Below are 15973 nucleotides of genomic sequence, written 5' to 3'. Positions count from 1 at the left end.
GCTCTTCCGTGTAAGTGGTTCTATCGACTAAAAGAGACGCCCAACTCGACCACCCCAAAGTACAAGGCCAGATTAGTTGCGAAGGGATTTCGACAAGAATATGGCGTCAACTTCGACGAAATCTTTTCACCAATGTGAAAATGACGATCCTTCATTTCATGCTCGGTGTCGTGGCCGCCGACAACTTGGAGCTGATCCAGCTAGATGTAAAAATGGCATTCCTCCACGGTGACCTACAAGAGGAAATCTATATGGAGCAACCGAAAGGCTTTGTGTCATCAGGCCAGGAACAGGCACGTCGACAGTGGTACAAGAAGTTCAACGACTTCATCCAATCGGTCGGCTTCCGAAAGAGCGATGAGGACCACTGTCTCTTCACCAAAACAGCTCAAGATGGGTCTCCCGTCTTCCTCATCATCTACGTGGACGACATGCTACTCTCTGGTCGGCATGCCGGAGAGCTCACCGAACTCGTTTGGCAACTGTGGTTGAAGTTTGCCATGAAGGACCTCGGTCCGGCAAGACACATACTTGGTATGAAGATTAGTCAGTATCGCGATACACAACAACTTTTCTTGTCTCAAACTGACTATATCGGACGTGTCTTAGAACGCTTCAACATGCAATCGGCCAAGTCTGCTTCGACCCCGCTCCCCATTAACCTTCGGTTGTCTTAACGAGACTGTCCGACATCCGGTCCGGAGGGGGAAGATATGAAGTCGGTACCGTATGCACTGGCAGTCGGTTCCCTCATGTACGCGATGGTCGCGACACGGCCTGATATTTCTCACGCCGTAGGAGTTGTCAGCATATTCATGCACAACCCCGGCCGATCGCACTGGAACGTAGTCAAGCATGTGGTCAGATATCTAGCTGGCACAAAAGACCATGACATTCTTTTCGGCCCGAACTCAACCTCAGTCGTAGTCGGTTACACCGACTCAGACTTCGCCGGCTGTGTGGACAGTCAGAAATCAACAACCGGATACTGTTTCAAATTCGGCAATGGAGCAATCTCATGCAAGTCAAAACTTCAGGAGTGTACAACCACCTCAACGGCCGAAGCAGAATATGTAGCTGCGTCCGACGCAGCAAAAGAAGCTTTATGGCTCGGTCGGCTAGCATACACATTTCGATAGGTCGACTTCGACTCGGCTCCAGTTGTCTACAGTGATAGTCAGGGTGATGTTGCTTTGTCAAAAAATCCGATTCACCACAACGCCTCTAGGCATATCAACATTCGATATCACTTTGTTTGGGACTGCATCATTTCAGGGAGAATCGGTCTCGAGAAGATATCCACAACCGATAATGTCGCAGATGGAATGACCAAGTGTCTTTCGGCGGATCGTTTCCGTTCCCTTCGGCACCAGATGGGCGTAACGAAAAATCGGTCCGGTTAAAGTCGGACACACAGCACAGGATGGTTTTAGACCACCGACATCGGTTCTCTGAGGATCGGCTTTAGCTCTTCCGACCCGACCGATTCGGTCTTCTATCTTCGGATCTTGCCGACTCTGACAAAACCGATCTGTCCGATAAACCCTGTATATATACCTGTAATTCTTTAAGATAACCCATGTATACGCCCATTGCGGGGGAATGTCGAATACAAGTGTATAATGGCCGTATTCACACTCTCCCTTTGGACAACCTAAGTTCGGGCTATTTCTGTAAATAGCATAAAGGGCAGTTGCCCTAGGATAGTCACTATATAAAGTGACTTTGTAACCTTTAGTAAAGGTTGGTTGACATTTGTAACGGTTGATATTGGAATATAACATTTCCTTTGTGCCTCTCTCTCTCTCTCTCTCTCTCTCTCTCCCTCTTTGTCTATTTTGCTCATGCATACACAAATTCCTTCATCACGAATGTTGCTTGCACTTCTGCACTGACGGCCTTGTCCCCAACACAACCAACCTAACCCAAATCCCTGCAACAACTGCGGTGGAGGAGAGAGCTCGGTTCCCAGTCCGAAATCACTTTGTCCTCTCAAAAACACGCCATCCCTTCTTCCTCTTCTCCCCCCCCTTTTATAGGTCACCGAGGAGGCTGTTACATCAAAAGATGTCAACTTTATTCTCTGTCCCTTTGGACAAAGATACGCATCGATTTCCTAATAAATATGTGACACCTAGTATATTTATATCAACCGTCCTATTCCTAGTTATGTACAATTGATATCAATTCGTGCACACTCGTGCAAGGGTGGGTTCACGCCTTTGATTCCTTGATTCCTCTTAGGGCCAGTTTTCTTCACGACAACGTACAATCCAAATCTGTCACTAAGCGCGGATCATTAGGCGGAACCACCAGGGTCCTGGACCGGAAGGAAATATAATGATAAAAGTATAATGATAGGAAATATAATCTTTAAAGAAATGATTTGGCTTAATGGTAAGCCTATTGCTTCTTATCTTCGAGGTGCAAAGTTCGAGTCTTGCCTACATCTTTTTCTTTTATGCACAAAAACTATTAGGCTTTTGGACCAAATATCTTTAAGATATCATGCATGACGATCAACTGACCCAACCAATCCGTCTGATTTGCATCCATTCGGTCTGGCCTGGTTCGGTTCGCATCTCGAGGTCGCCGGATGTCGGTCACCATCGGTCACCGGTTCCGTCGCCGGATGCCGGATGCCATCACCGGTCGCCGGTTCTAACGCCAAATCCCGTTCACCGGTTGCCGGTTCCGTCATAGAATGCCATCATCATCACCGTCCAGTTGCCACTTGCCAGATTCATCTGGTTGCCAGCTCCATCCGGTTTTCGATTATGTCATTGGGCGGTTTGAGTTTCTTCACCGGCCGGTTCGGGCACTTAGCCACATCCGACAACTTAGCCACATATGTCCATCTAGACAGAAATGGCTCAAGTCCAACTATTTTTTATGTGCTCTTAACACATAGATGAAATATGATGGATCTCAATCTGCTTATATAGTTAGAGCCTAAATGTTTCCTATCTATCTGGGATATTTCACAATTTTATTTTTCTCTTTTTCTTTTGTAAAACTTTATACCCACATAACTTGACACTTAGATGTCTGTTTCTTATGTAGAAAAGTGCATTCGAAAGCTCTTCATGACCTCCATCTTTTTGTACCAAGATATTAAACTTATTTCAAATTAGTATCTTTACTATTATTGTTTTATGCAATTCATACTCGATTTCGTATGTTTTATGCAATTTTCACACGATTGTCGAAAATCTTCACGACAACGTCACCTACCATCTCGCGAAGCTCGACGGAACGAGAATAGTTGTGCCGGTGGCTGGGAAGAGGATCAATGCATTCAAGAAATGGAACGAAGACAAACCAGACCCAGAGGACATGGATAGCGACGACGACTGGTTTGGAGCGAATGACGATCCAGAGAACGAAAGATAAGCGCAGGCTAGTCTTCTCCGGCACGTTAACAATGGCCTAACACATGGTGTCCCTTGAGACACTTCACCAAAGGGGTGTTGCGGTGAGATAAAGTTGGACCAACTATTAATGAAACCCTAATTGGTTACTAAGCGGCAGGATTATTAGTCACAATACACGCGTAAGATGAATTATATTTAGCACCGAACGACAATTAACCTGATTAAGATACAGAACAACAACACTCTTATTAATTATCTGCTAATGATTACAATCTCACTGGGCCCTTTTATAGGTCTTCGGCTCTAGGTACAAATCGGTGCCAACCGGCAACCGGCTACGAACCGGTCCGTATCCGGAACGGCATACCGATTCCGAGTCCATCCGCTCGCTTCTCAAATCATAATAATTGTATATATATATATATATATAATCAGCTCTCCCCTTCTTCCATTCTGGACTTCCTTGCCGGCTTGTTAACACATGGCACGCCCGTGGGACATTACCTTGTACGTCAAATCTGTTGTCCATAGGCCAGAAATATAAATATATTATGTAAACTTGTCGTTAGGTAGAAGAGCAAGTGAGGAAATAGGTAAGACTAGAAATAGTTGTGTTTTAGCCCTCACAATCAGCCGATGGCTCGGCTCTGTCTGAAAGGGAAAACTATATATAACCCGAGTTATGCGTACCTCAAGGGGGGGAGTATCTAGATCATTCTTAGCGAGAGTAATATCCTAGCAGCAAGTTCTGCACTAACTGTTTCCGGGTGAGAGCCGAGTACTGTACTCACTGGGAGCTCTATCATTTAATATAAGTTTCGTTTTCTAATATTCTATATGTGTATTCTCTCTGTACTCGTAAATCGGCGGTTATTGACCAATCGTTCCAGGAACTATCGGAGGCTCACCGGTTGCAATCCTCGCCACTTGATACCCAGTCGCGAGTTGATTCCGCACCAACTTCCTCGCCGAGCCCTCCAGAGGTCACCCAACTTGACCCTAACCCTTTTCCGGTTTTACCTGAGGACCCGGATCTCGATACCATGCCTTACCCTTACCCACGGTATACTGACGGCCCCGATGCAAAATCACACACCCGGGCATTCGTGTCCACATGGCAAGCCAACCACTCGACGCAGCGGTTATCGGCTGCCGAAATCGAGGCCTCCAAACTCGCGGAATTTGCTTTATCCCTCGATGGCCTGACTGCTCGATGGTACTCCCGCCTCGACATGGGAGAGGTCACAACGTTCCAGGACATTTGGACAAAGTTCCCACAATTATTTCACCGCCAAGTTCCGAAGCGGGAATTACTCCGATAATTCTTTTCCATGAGCCAAGAACCTCACGAGACGGTCTCCCAGTTCACGATCCGGTTTCAGGATCTCTACCGACAGCTGGCCGACGATGTCCCCGCTCTTCCCATTCCGGATACCTTCCTATCCAGCTTACGAGAGCCTCTACGAATGACTCTCACACGTACAGATTTGTCCAACCAGACTATCAAGCAAGTCATCACACGCGTCCTTGCAATCGATCGGACACAACATACCACAGTTTTTTCCACAGGCTCTTTGCAAAGCTCCCTTCCTCAGGAGGACAATCGTTTCCAACATTCCCTTCAATGCACGGCCTGCTCAGGCTCATGCCATCTAGCTATTGAGTGCCCTCACCGGCCACACTGCCCCATATGTCAATCCCGAGCTCACACGATCGCACAATGTGAGTACAACATGCTCAACCACACAATGACGGCTCCGGTTCGCCAAATCGAGCTGCGCAATACGTACTCCCGGAAGGATGAACGTCAGTCATACCGACATCGGGCAAACGAGCAACCACGATTCCCGGATCGCCAGCGCCGTGACAACGACTACCGCTGCCACGACGACCGGTACCGCCACGACAATGGTAGGAGTTCGGACGAGCGTGACCAGTACCACGATGACCAATATAGAGTGAACAATGAGTACGATCGGTATGACGACGACCGGGAGGACCAGTACGATCAACAGTATGCACGAAATGAGCGACGAAACTCTTATTGAGGTCCGCGGAACAATCGCTGTCGGGACCCCCCTCCCAACGCAGTGCACACTGTGCCAGGTGCCAACACGCCTACCCAAGCGATGAGGAACCAATCACAACCCTTCCCACACACTAAGCACGGTGACACCAGCAACTCGGCATCCGTTATCTGCTTTAAGTGTAACCAACCCGGCCACTACGCTACCCAATGCCCAACCACAGACCATGGTGTCGTGAAGAAAACCGGTCATAGGCGGAATCGGAGAGAAAGCGCATAAACCGGCCCCTACACGGATGGACGCGTAACTGGATACTTTGTACACGAACCGGTGGATGTGACTACTAAGCCACACACATTTATTAGAGGGGGATTGTGCGTATCCCAGAGGGGGACAGGGAATAAAGGCAAGAGGAGAAGAGAAAACCAGATATCGCGCGCGAGGAGGAAGGAGGAGGTTGGTGCAGAACGGAAGGCGGAGCTCTCTCTCTTGGACTCGAATCGTCGCTCTCTGCGGGTGTCGGGAGGTCGCTGCCTCTGCTTCGTGGACAGCCCGTATGCTTCCAGCAGAGTCGCTCCCCTTCCCCTTTTGTTGCTTTGAGTCTCGTCGCCGCTTTGTCGGTTGTAACTGTCGGAGTTTGTAATCTCTGTCATTATAATTAAGTGTTACGTTCTATATCTCTCTTTCTCGCTTCTACATGTCGGTGAATCTTTCTCTCTCTCTGTCTCCCTCTCTCTCGCTTCTCGGTCCAAGACCCCCGTGGTCCCGCCCCTTTCTACACGTACGCACATAACAACGCGACATCATTGGTGAATTTGACGTGAAAGGGCAGCAAAGGAGTCGAAAGATGAGGGGATTGGAGCTAGCAGAGGCAATGGCGGTGGCCGTCGACCGGCTGGTGAGCGCTCGTGAGGGAACGGGTACCCTCGACAGAGCCATTGAATCGATCGTCGGCTCTATAGGCCGTTTCGGAGGGAAAGACGCCACAAGTTATTTGGAGGCTTACCGGGCCGAAATGATCATGAGGGATATCCCGGTGGACAGGCGGCTATCCGGATTCCCTTGGGTGGTGACGTCGGGCATCCATGCGGAGGTGCTCGAGGTGCTGGCCGGATGCCAGCCTTGGGAGGAGTTCGAGCTGCAGCTCCTCGAGAAGTATGGGTTTGACGACTCGCTCCGGCTGTCAAGGCGGGACTTCATGGCGTGGGTGGAAAACCCCAGAAAAGGGAGGAACACGTCAGTGCTCCTCCAGGAGTTCAAAAAATGGTTTGCGCGGCTGTCAACGTTGGACTGGACGGTGCTCGACATGGATGCGCTCGACAGGGAAAGGTGGGGCCCGTATTGGAAACGGACGAAGGGCTCACGACGGACTAGGCCGTGGTAAAACGGGTCTGCAACCGTTTCGACAAACGGCGCGATTGGAGCGACAGAAGCACGTCGGGGTCGGGGCCGGTCCCGGGGAGGAGGCTCGAGGAGCCGGTTTCGGTGCCGACTGGGAGGAAGGAAGAGACCCGAATCTGGCCGGAGTCGGGGTCGGCATCGAACGACGTGGTCAGAGGCCCATCCGGAGGAGCAGCTCTAGAGGAGCTAACACAGATGGTGCGCGACCTGCAGATCGCACAGGCCCGAAGAGACAGCGGTGAACAACCTCGCAACCGAAGGCCGTCGGCTGGGCAGCGGTGCATGTGGTGTGACGCGATCGGTTACATTCGGAAGGACTGCGCGGATTTCGCCGACGCGCTCAGAACCAACGTGGTGTACCTCTGGAATGGGTGGGTGCATGCGAGCGAGACCCGGAGAGCCCTGGAACTGAATAAGGGGCGCGGCGGAATGAAGAGGTTGATGGAAGAGGCCGCGGCACGGCACGTCGAAGCAGTTAACTACTCAGTGTCGGCGGGAATTCGGGTCGGGGGTGATGAGACCTGGAAGGCGAAGGACTCCGGATTTTGGCCGCTAGTGCTAGAAGGCCTCTCCGGAGTTCGGTTGAGGAAGGAAGAGGCGGACCACGCAGAACAGCGGGTCCTGGAGGTCACCGGTTGGGACGATCTGGTGGAAGAGAAAACGGGCTTCGTAGAAGCCACTTGCCAGAACTACGAGGTTCTGGTGGAGGACAAACGTGCAGGAAAGGCCGGAGGGGTTGGCCCCCCCAGGTATGAGACCCGGTTCGGACCAAAATCGACCGGTGCTGGCAACCCAGACGTGCCGGATGGGAAGAAGCAAGCGGGGTTTCGGTTGAGCACCGAAATCGAGAGAGCAACGGAAGGTCCTTGAAGAGTGAATCCTCGACAGTAAAGTGGAGTTGTCATTGCGGGAGGTGCTGGGAATCGCCAAGAGATAGTTCCACGACTCTATCGTAGACTTGGTGAAGCGGAAGAGGCTCTCGACGGAGCCGGAACCGGAGAAGCCAGTGGAAGTGTGGACCACGCACCTGGAAGACGGAGCCCTGGAAGATGAGCTAGCGGGAAGCCACTACACGAAGCCACATTGGGCCAGGGCGACTACGGAAACCCCTGTACTAATCGGCAACGTTCTGGAACCGGTGGTGGCGTAATCAACGTGATGTCCATGGATTTCTACAAGAAGGGTAAATGACCGATCAACACCAAGCATGGCTGGAAGATACGGGCAACGATGCGCGCCACGGAAGAGAAAGCGCGTAAACCGGCCCCTACACGGATGGACACGTGACTGGATACTTTGTACACGAACCGGTGGATGTGACTACTAAGCCACACACATTTATTAGAGGGGCTGATCCACCAGGCAACATCATTGGAAGTACCTCTCGCAGATGAGGTACTAGCGCTACTCCTGCTCGGTTCCCTCCCAGATAACTGGGAGACGTTGGTTGTCACTTTGGGCAACGCCGGGCCGGAAGGGAAACGGTTATCCCTAGCAAGACTGAAGTTGAGCTTGCTAGATGAGGAGGCGCGTCAGAAAGATAAGGATATGAACTCCGACTCTAAAGCACTCCTTACCAAATCGGAACGCGGAAAACAAAGGAACCGTAGTCCCCAAAACTGGGAGAAGTCGGGGACACTTCCGAAAGGACAAGGAAACCGACGGCACCGATTCGAAGTGGACACCAGACCAAAACGGTAAAGACCGGAGGGGGGCGGACCGGAAGGGAACGACGGCAATCGCGGCAAGTGAAGAAGAGTTGATGCTCATCACCGAGGAGAGTGAGCTAAACCTTGCCGGCGACGAGATGACCTGGGTGGTCGACTCCGGAGCGTCGTTCCACCTTACCCCGGACCGGAAATACTTCTCATCCTACTCAGCCAACCGGATGGGGAATGAAGGTACATGCCAGATTGTCGGCATAGGAGACGTGTGGTTGACAACGCCAACCGGATGCAAGCTACTGCTGAAGGATGTCCGACACGTTCCGGAGGTTCATCTGAACCTGATATCAGCCGGTCGGCTAGATGATGAAGGCTACACGGGTAGCATCCAGAACGGTGTTATGAAGTTCAGCAAAGGGAGCCTGATTGTGGCTCGGGCCCGGAAGGTCAACACGTTGTACCTGATGAATGCCCGATTATGCCCGAAAGAAGTCAATGTGGCATCTGACACTGCCGGTGAGTCGTGGCACAAGAGGCTATGTCACATGAGCGAGAAGGGGATGAAGAGGCTTGCAGACGACAACCTCATTCCAGTGAAGAACGTGCACTTGGAGAAGTGCACTGATTGTCTGGCCGGTAAACAAAACCGGACCTCCTTCCAATCGGGGCCACCGATGAGACGTAATGCACCACTGGAGTTGGTGCATACTGATGTATGTCAAGTGGACACGAAGTCACATGCCAGATCGCAGTACTTCGTGACGTTCATAGATGACCACAGCCGGAAGCTGTGGGCCACACCGTTGAAGACGAAGGATCAGGTGTTATCCATCTTCAAAGAGCTCCACGTGAGAGTGGAAAGAGAAACCGGCTGGAAGCTGAAGGCGGTTCGAGCAAATAATGGAGGTGAATACCGGGGGCAGTTCGAGGAGTATTGTCACTCGAAGGGAATCCGGCTCGAATTTACCATGCCGAAGACGCCAAAACTAAACGGGCTAGCCGAGAGGATGAACCAGACCATAATGGAGAGGTTCCGGAGTATGCTGGCGCATGCAAAACTACCCAAGAAGTTTTGGGTTGAGGCACTGTCAATGGCGACATATGTGATAAACAGATCACTCTCAATACCCTTGGACGGAGACACGCCACAGAGAGTCTGGACCGGTAAGGAAGTGTCCTACCGGCATCTGAAGGTATTCGGGTGCCTTGCGTATGTGCATGTAGCTAAGGACCGGAGAGGAAAACTAGATCCGAAGACCCGGCCATGCATATTCCTCGGTTACGGCGACAATGAGTTTGGCTACCAAGTGTGGGACCTGGTCGACTAGAAGGTATTCTGGAGTCAAGATATTATCTTCATGGAGGACAAGACACTTGCCGACTGGGAGTCGGAGAAGAAGATAATGAACTCTGAGTCGACCGGTAAGGATCGATTCTACGATGAGCAAACCCAACTGGCAAGAGACCGGTTAGCACTCGAGGAAACAGCCGGTTACGGTGAGGATACCGAACCGGCAGAAGAAGAAGTAGAGGAAGCTGAAACTGGAACTGGCCAAGACCCCAAATCAGATTCGGATGAAGAGAAAATGGAGGAGCCGGTTATCGAAGCCCAAAGACGGAGATATCCTCTCAAAGAGAGAAGGGCCCCCCGGAGATTTCCAGATGCAGAGCATGTGCTGCTAACCGATGAGGGGGAGCCAGAAAGCTTTGAAGAAGCGAAGGATGACACCCACAACCGCAAATGGTTAAGTGCCATGCAGGATGAGATGGATTCCCTGCACTAGAACCATACGTACGAATTGGTGGAGTTGCCGAAAGGAAAGCGGGCACTCCGAAACAAGTGGGTGTACAAGTTAAAACCGGGAGATGCCGGAAACCCCCCGAGATACAAAGCCAGGATCGTGGTGAAGGGGTTCCAGTAGAAGAAGGGCGTGGACTTCGACGAGATATTTGCCTCGGTAGTAAAGATGACCTCCATTCGGACGGTGCTGAGTATAGCGGCAAGCATGGACATCGAGGTAGAGCAGCTGGACGTGAAGACGACATTCCTTCACAGTGACTCGAAGAGGAGATCTACATGCAGCAACCGGAAGGATTCGTGGAGAAAGGGAAGGAGCACCTGGTTTGCCGGTTGAAGAAGAGCCTGTACGGACTAAAGCAAGCTCCCCGACAATAGTACCGGAAGTTCAACTCCTTCATGGCCGATCAAGGGTACCACAAGACGCAGTCCGATCACTGCGTGTTTGTGAAGAAGTTCGAAGGAGGTGACTTCCTGATACTCCTTCTGTACGTGGACGACATGTTGATCGTCAGACGGAACCAAGCCAGAATACGGATGCTGAAGAAGGCTCTCAACCGAACTTTCGCGATGAAAGACTTGGGTTCGGCAAGACAGATGTTAGGGATGCATATCAGCTGAAACCGGCCAACAAAGCAACTGTGGCTGTCACAGGAGAAATACGTGACAAAGGTGCTTCAGCGGTTCAACATGTTAGATGCGAAACCGGTCGGATCGACACTCCCGGCAAACTGCAGATTATCCAGTAACCAAAGCCCGAAGACGAAAGCAGAGAAGGCTGATATGATGAAGGTTCCATATGCCTCTGCCATCGGGAGCTTAATGTACGCAATAGTGTGTACCCGACCGGATATAGGATACACAGTCGGAGTGGTGAGCCGGTTTATGAGCAACCCCGGCAAGGAGCACTGGAACGCGGTCAAATGGATACTCCGGTACTTGAAGGGCACTTCAAATATGTGTCTCCGATTCGGCTCCGGAAAACCTCAACTTGACGGCTTTACTGATTCGGACATGTCGGTTGATGTGGATACCAACCGGTCTACATCTGGGTATGTAATGACATATGCAGGGGGAACTATTTCGTGGCAGTCGAGGCTGCAGAAGAGGGTTGCGTTGTCAACCACAGAGGCCGAGTACATGGCGGCTGTGGAAGCCGACAAGGAAATATTATGGATGAAGGACTTCATCAGAGAGCTCGGTATCCAACAAGATGAATATCGGCTCTATTGCGACAGTCAAAGTGCCATCCACCTTGCTAAGAATGCAACGTACCATTCCAAGACGAACCACATCCAACGCAGGTATCACTGGATCTGGGAGCGAGTATAAGATCGAGAGTTCGCGCTGACGAAGATCCACACAGCCGAGAACGGGTCAGATATGCTGACCAAAGTACTGATACCCGACAAGCTGGATGCATGTCCGAAGCAGATCCAACTAGTAAGACAGCCCATGCCGGAGTGAAGGGGGAGTTTGTTAGGAAACAGATCCCTCCGGATTGGAAGTGAGGAGAACTGGATGACGAGTACCCGACAAGGAAGACCCGGTGAGAACCGGATGACGAGTACCCGGCAAGAGCCGGATGGTGAAGGCCCGGTGAGAAGTGCTCACCGGATGAAGGGACATATTCGTAAATATGTTTTCTAAGAGTCCATCGGGGCTATATTTGTAAATAGCCGAAAAGTCATATTAGTATAAATATGACTTAGGGCAAACTTAGTAAAAGTTGTTGTTGTCATTCTTGTTGGCGTAAGATTAGAGCGCAACAGTGTACAGAGAGAGAGAGAGAGAGAAAGAGACGAAGAGTTCGTATCTCTGTTGTAACCGCCGCTTGTGGCGAAGACAGTGAACAAGAGGTCGTTGCCTCTATGTTCATCTATTGTATATTGTTACATAGTGATAGTTAGCAGTTAGTGGACTGCGTGGTTTTTCCCGTGTTTGGGTTTTCCACATAAACATCCTGTGTACTCCTCTCTCCATTGTGTCATGCATTCATTCCCATTTTCTGTGTTTGATTCTAAGCTTGGTGGTGCCTAAGCGTTGTTCATCGGGAGCGTGTACTTCCTGACAATACCTTATTATGGTAGCCACGACAAGGAATCTCAAAGATCTTCTCCCTACACAAAACCCTATGCAGTCTCATAAAAGAAACTACCCCACACACAACGCACCCACCCACTCATACGCGTTCTTGCCTTCACCGTCTTCAAGCTCCGCAGCTCTATCTCACTCTCATCGCCCCTGCAAACGGACTCCTACCTCTCACCCTCGTAGCCCTTGCATAGACCAACAGCGATCCCCCAACTCTCTGTCTCGCCCTCGTGTCATCGCTAACCCCCACACCTCTTGCCAGCAAACCTCCGCATCCACCATGCCTCTTGCTGCATCACAGGAAACCCATTCTTGGCTACAACAATGGGGATTGGGTGGGTACTTGCGGGTCATCGACACCCCAGCGCACCCTAACGCCCCAGCGATAGCACACAAACTACACCCTGACACAGTATCCAACAACATGATTCGCGCGGTTCTTGACCTTGCACGGGGCGGAGACCATGAGGTTGAAATCCCTCCCCACTCGATCATCAAGGAATATTTTGGGATGTATTGGATGTCGGGTAAAGCTTACCGCACTTACGGAGGACCAAACAAAGCTTTTGGGGAAATCGCTCGGATTTTAATGGAATATTCCTTTGTGCATACCAATCCCACGAGTATGCCACAGAACAAAGCCTCCATCATCATCCGGGCGTATGAAGGCGAAAAAAGCGATTGGGGAATCATCACCGGCGAAGGATTCCGTGCGGCGCTTGAATCCTTCCAAACCGGTAAGCGGTTGTTGCATGTGATCAATCACTTCCTCGCAGTCCTCTACCCACCTCCTTCAGTTTCCCCTCGTCGCATCCTGACCTTTCCACCACCACCAAGGACACAACGGGAGAAGATCTTGGTGTTAACCCAGGAAGAATGGGAAGACCCCTCGCCTTCTCCACCTCCCTCAGCCGTTCGGAACCCTACTTCCGCCTCAGCACCACCCCCACCAAAAACACAGAAACAATCGGCGTTAACAACGACCCGTGTCGAATGGGACAAGGCCGAGGAGCCCATCACTGAGGATGTCACCATACGTCAGAAAATGCCAAGGACATCAATGACCTCTCCACGACCGAGCCCATGGCCCACAAGCCAGCAGCCCTCGGCAATACGGCAACAAAAGAGGAAACAGGTCGAGGAGCCAACACCACCGGCCCCGGACGCACAGGATCAGCCACCAAAACGACACCGCATCATTCGAGAGTCACCCACAGAAACCGAGGGCGACCATCATCAGAAATCAAAAGAGGCCAGCCCAACCTCCACGGACATGGTACCAACGGAGTCATGGCTCCAAGTCAGTATGATCAAGCATGGACAAACCACCCAGATATCAAAGGAGGAAGTCCTTGGTTACAAAGATCTCCCCGCGGAGGCATACGAGTTTAGTGCACTACTACGACTGGGCACAACATATGAGTTAATGGATTTCCTCGCACGCGCCCAAGTAGCTGCCACCGCTCGTATGGTCGAGGAGCACGCCGAAACAAAGATGATCCAACGCGCTCTAATGGGAGAAATCGAACCTCACGAGGAACGAGCCCTACAGGAGATACGACGGAAGAAGCAAGTACAGAATGCTTCGCTCCTCATGGAACTACCAGATCTGAACATGGCCTTAGTCAAGGCATATCGCAATCTACACCACACTACTCAGGCAGCCAAGGACATGGCGCGACGTATCAAAACGGCGCATCAGCAAGCCAAACAGGCTACCGAGCTATGGCAAGCCGCCAAGGAGAAACTGGCGACATTCAAGCAACAACATCCAGAACAACCGCCCTTAAGCCTCCCTACGCCGAGTGACATTGTCTCACCAACCACTCCTCCGAACCCAAGCCTGAGTGTTGCAGGTACCGGCGCACACAAAGACGACACCGCTCACCCCAAGGTAGCCACGGCCAATGCCAGCACAATGACAGACTTGATATAGACAAGCGAGCCATCGTCACGGGCAGATATCAGCCAGCACCCCCAAACCAGCCATGCCTCCACGCAAACGCCACCACCCCCAGTCGTCATGGAACGATCTACACAGACAGACAGGGAACCCTCTCCCCGAATCCAGCAAGTGGCAACCCAGACAAGGCCTCATCTTCAGGACTACCAGGAGGAGCTTAAGGCCCAGATCGCTCTGGCCGAGTTGGCAGAACAGAACCACCACAACATTCTTGGCCAGCTACGGGAACAAGCTGACCTCAAGCAACTGCTTGCTGAAAAGTCGGCTGCACTTGAAGAACGGGAAAGAGAGGTGATGACCCTTCAGGTCGCTATCACTGAGACCAAAGAACATTTCATCAAAGAAGTAGAGCGGAATAGCCAACGGGAACAAGAGCTCTTCGCAGACAACCAGGAATTACGACGTCATCAAAGGGCCTTACAAGACATGGCCAACGAACATATGCAGAAGTGGAGGATCTCGGAAGAGCAAAGGGCAAAAATTTCCGATGTGTATCACCAGTTGCAAACCGAGCACATCGCCGCTAGAGAACAACATTGGGACGCTTGGCAACAGGACATGGACGAAACTGTAGCTCAGCTCACCACACGTTATGAGTAGACAATCGCGCTCATCACCGAAAAAGCAAAAGATAAGCAAGCTACTTTAGCACTCCTCGTCCGCAAAAGCCAAGCAGAAGCCAAGGCCGCAAGGGAGGCAATGGAAGTTCACCGCGCTAGCATTGGCATGGACAATACTAAAATCAAGATCCTAATCAACAAGTATCACCAGCAATTCACCACGAAGATCAAAGACACACTTGACCATGTCTGGCAGGGGTGGTCCGCCCAAGCCGCGGACCTACACATACTACGTGCGGATGCCGAGAATCGACGGAAGGAGGGCCTAGGGTTTTACAAGATGGATGACACCAACATCCAGACCCTCCATGAAGACTTAACTGAGGAATATCGTACCTTGGCAACATCCCACACCACGGCCATCGAGCAACTTTTGGAGGAATTCAACGACGATCTAATGGTGTTTCACTTAGAAGCCGAAGCGTACGAGGAGGAACAACTCGCTACCGGGATTAACAGAACTCCCACAACCAACGAGCAAGGACCCGAGCCAACCACCATGGCAGCTAGACCGGAGGAACCTGCCCCTACAGACCTTCACATCCCAACTGAGCCACCCACCACGGTAGCTAGACCGGAGGAACCTTCCCCTACAGACCTCGATATCCCACCCGAGCCATAGACTACAACCACGACCCTGCCTGAATCGGTCCCAACAGAGGAGGGTGCACACTACGACACAGCCATCCCCGACTCGGCAATGAAACTTCCATCCCAAACCCCACCTTCCGAGCCACCAGACTAACCCCATGCCCCCGAGGATATCATCGGCATATTGGAAGAGGAATAAAACAACCCTATAAGCCCTCGTATGAATGGGCAATTTTTGTAAATTGTGTTGTTTTGCCAAATCCATGGTTACTCCTCCACATTGTGAACCGTGGGTCCGACGGACAAAGTCCTGTCCCACGGGCGTGCCAGGTGTTGTCCATAGGCCAGAAATATAAATATATTATGTAAACTCGCCGTTAGGTAGAAGAGTAGGTGAGGAAATAGGTAAGACTAGAAATAGCCGTGTTTTAGCCCTCACAA

Source organism: Azolla caroliniana, unplaced genomic scaffold (assembly GCF_043228905.1).
Source record: "Azolla caroliniana isolate FFs.n. ecotype wild unplaced genomic scaffold, voAzoCaro1.0.p SCAF_12, whole genome shotgun sequence".
In the NCBI taxonomy this organism is placed as follows: domain Eukaryota; kingdom Viridiplantae; phylum Streptophyta; class Polypodiopsida; order Salviniales; family Salviniaceae; genus Azolla; species Azolla caroliniana.
Note: the sequence above shows the minus strand (reverse complement) of the source record.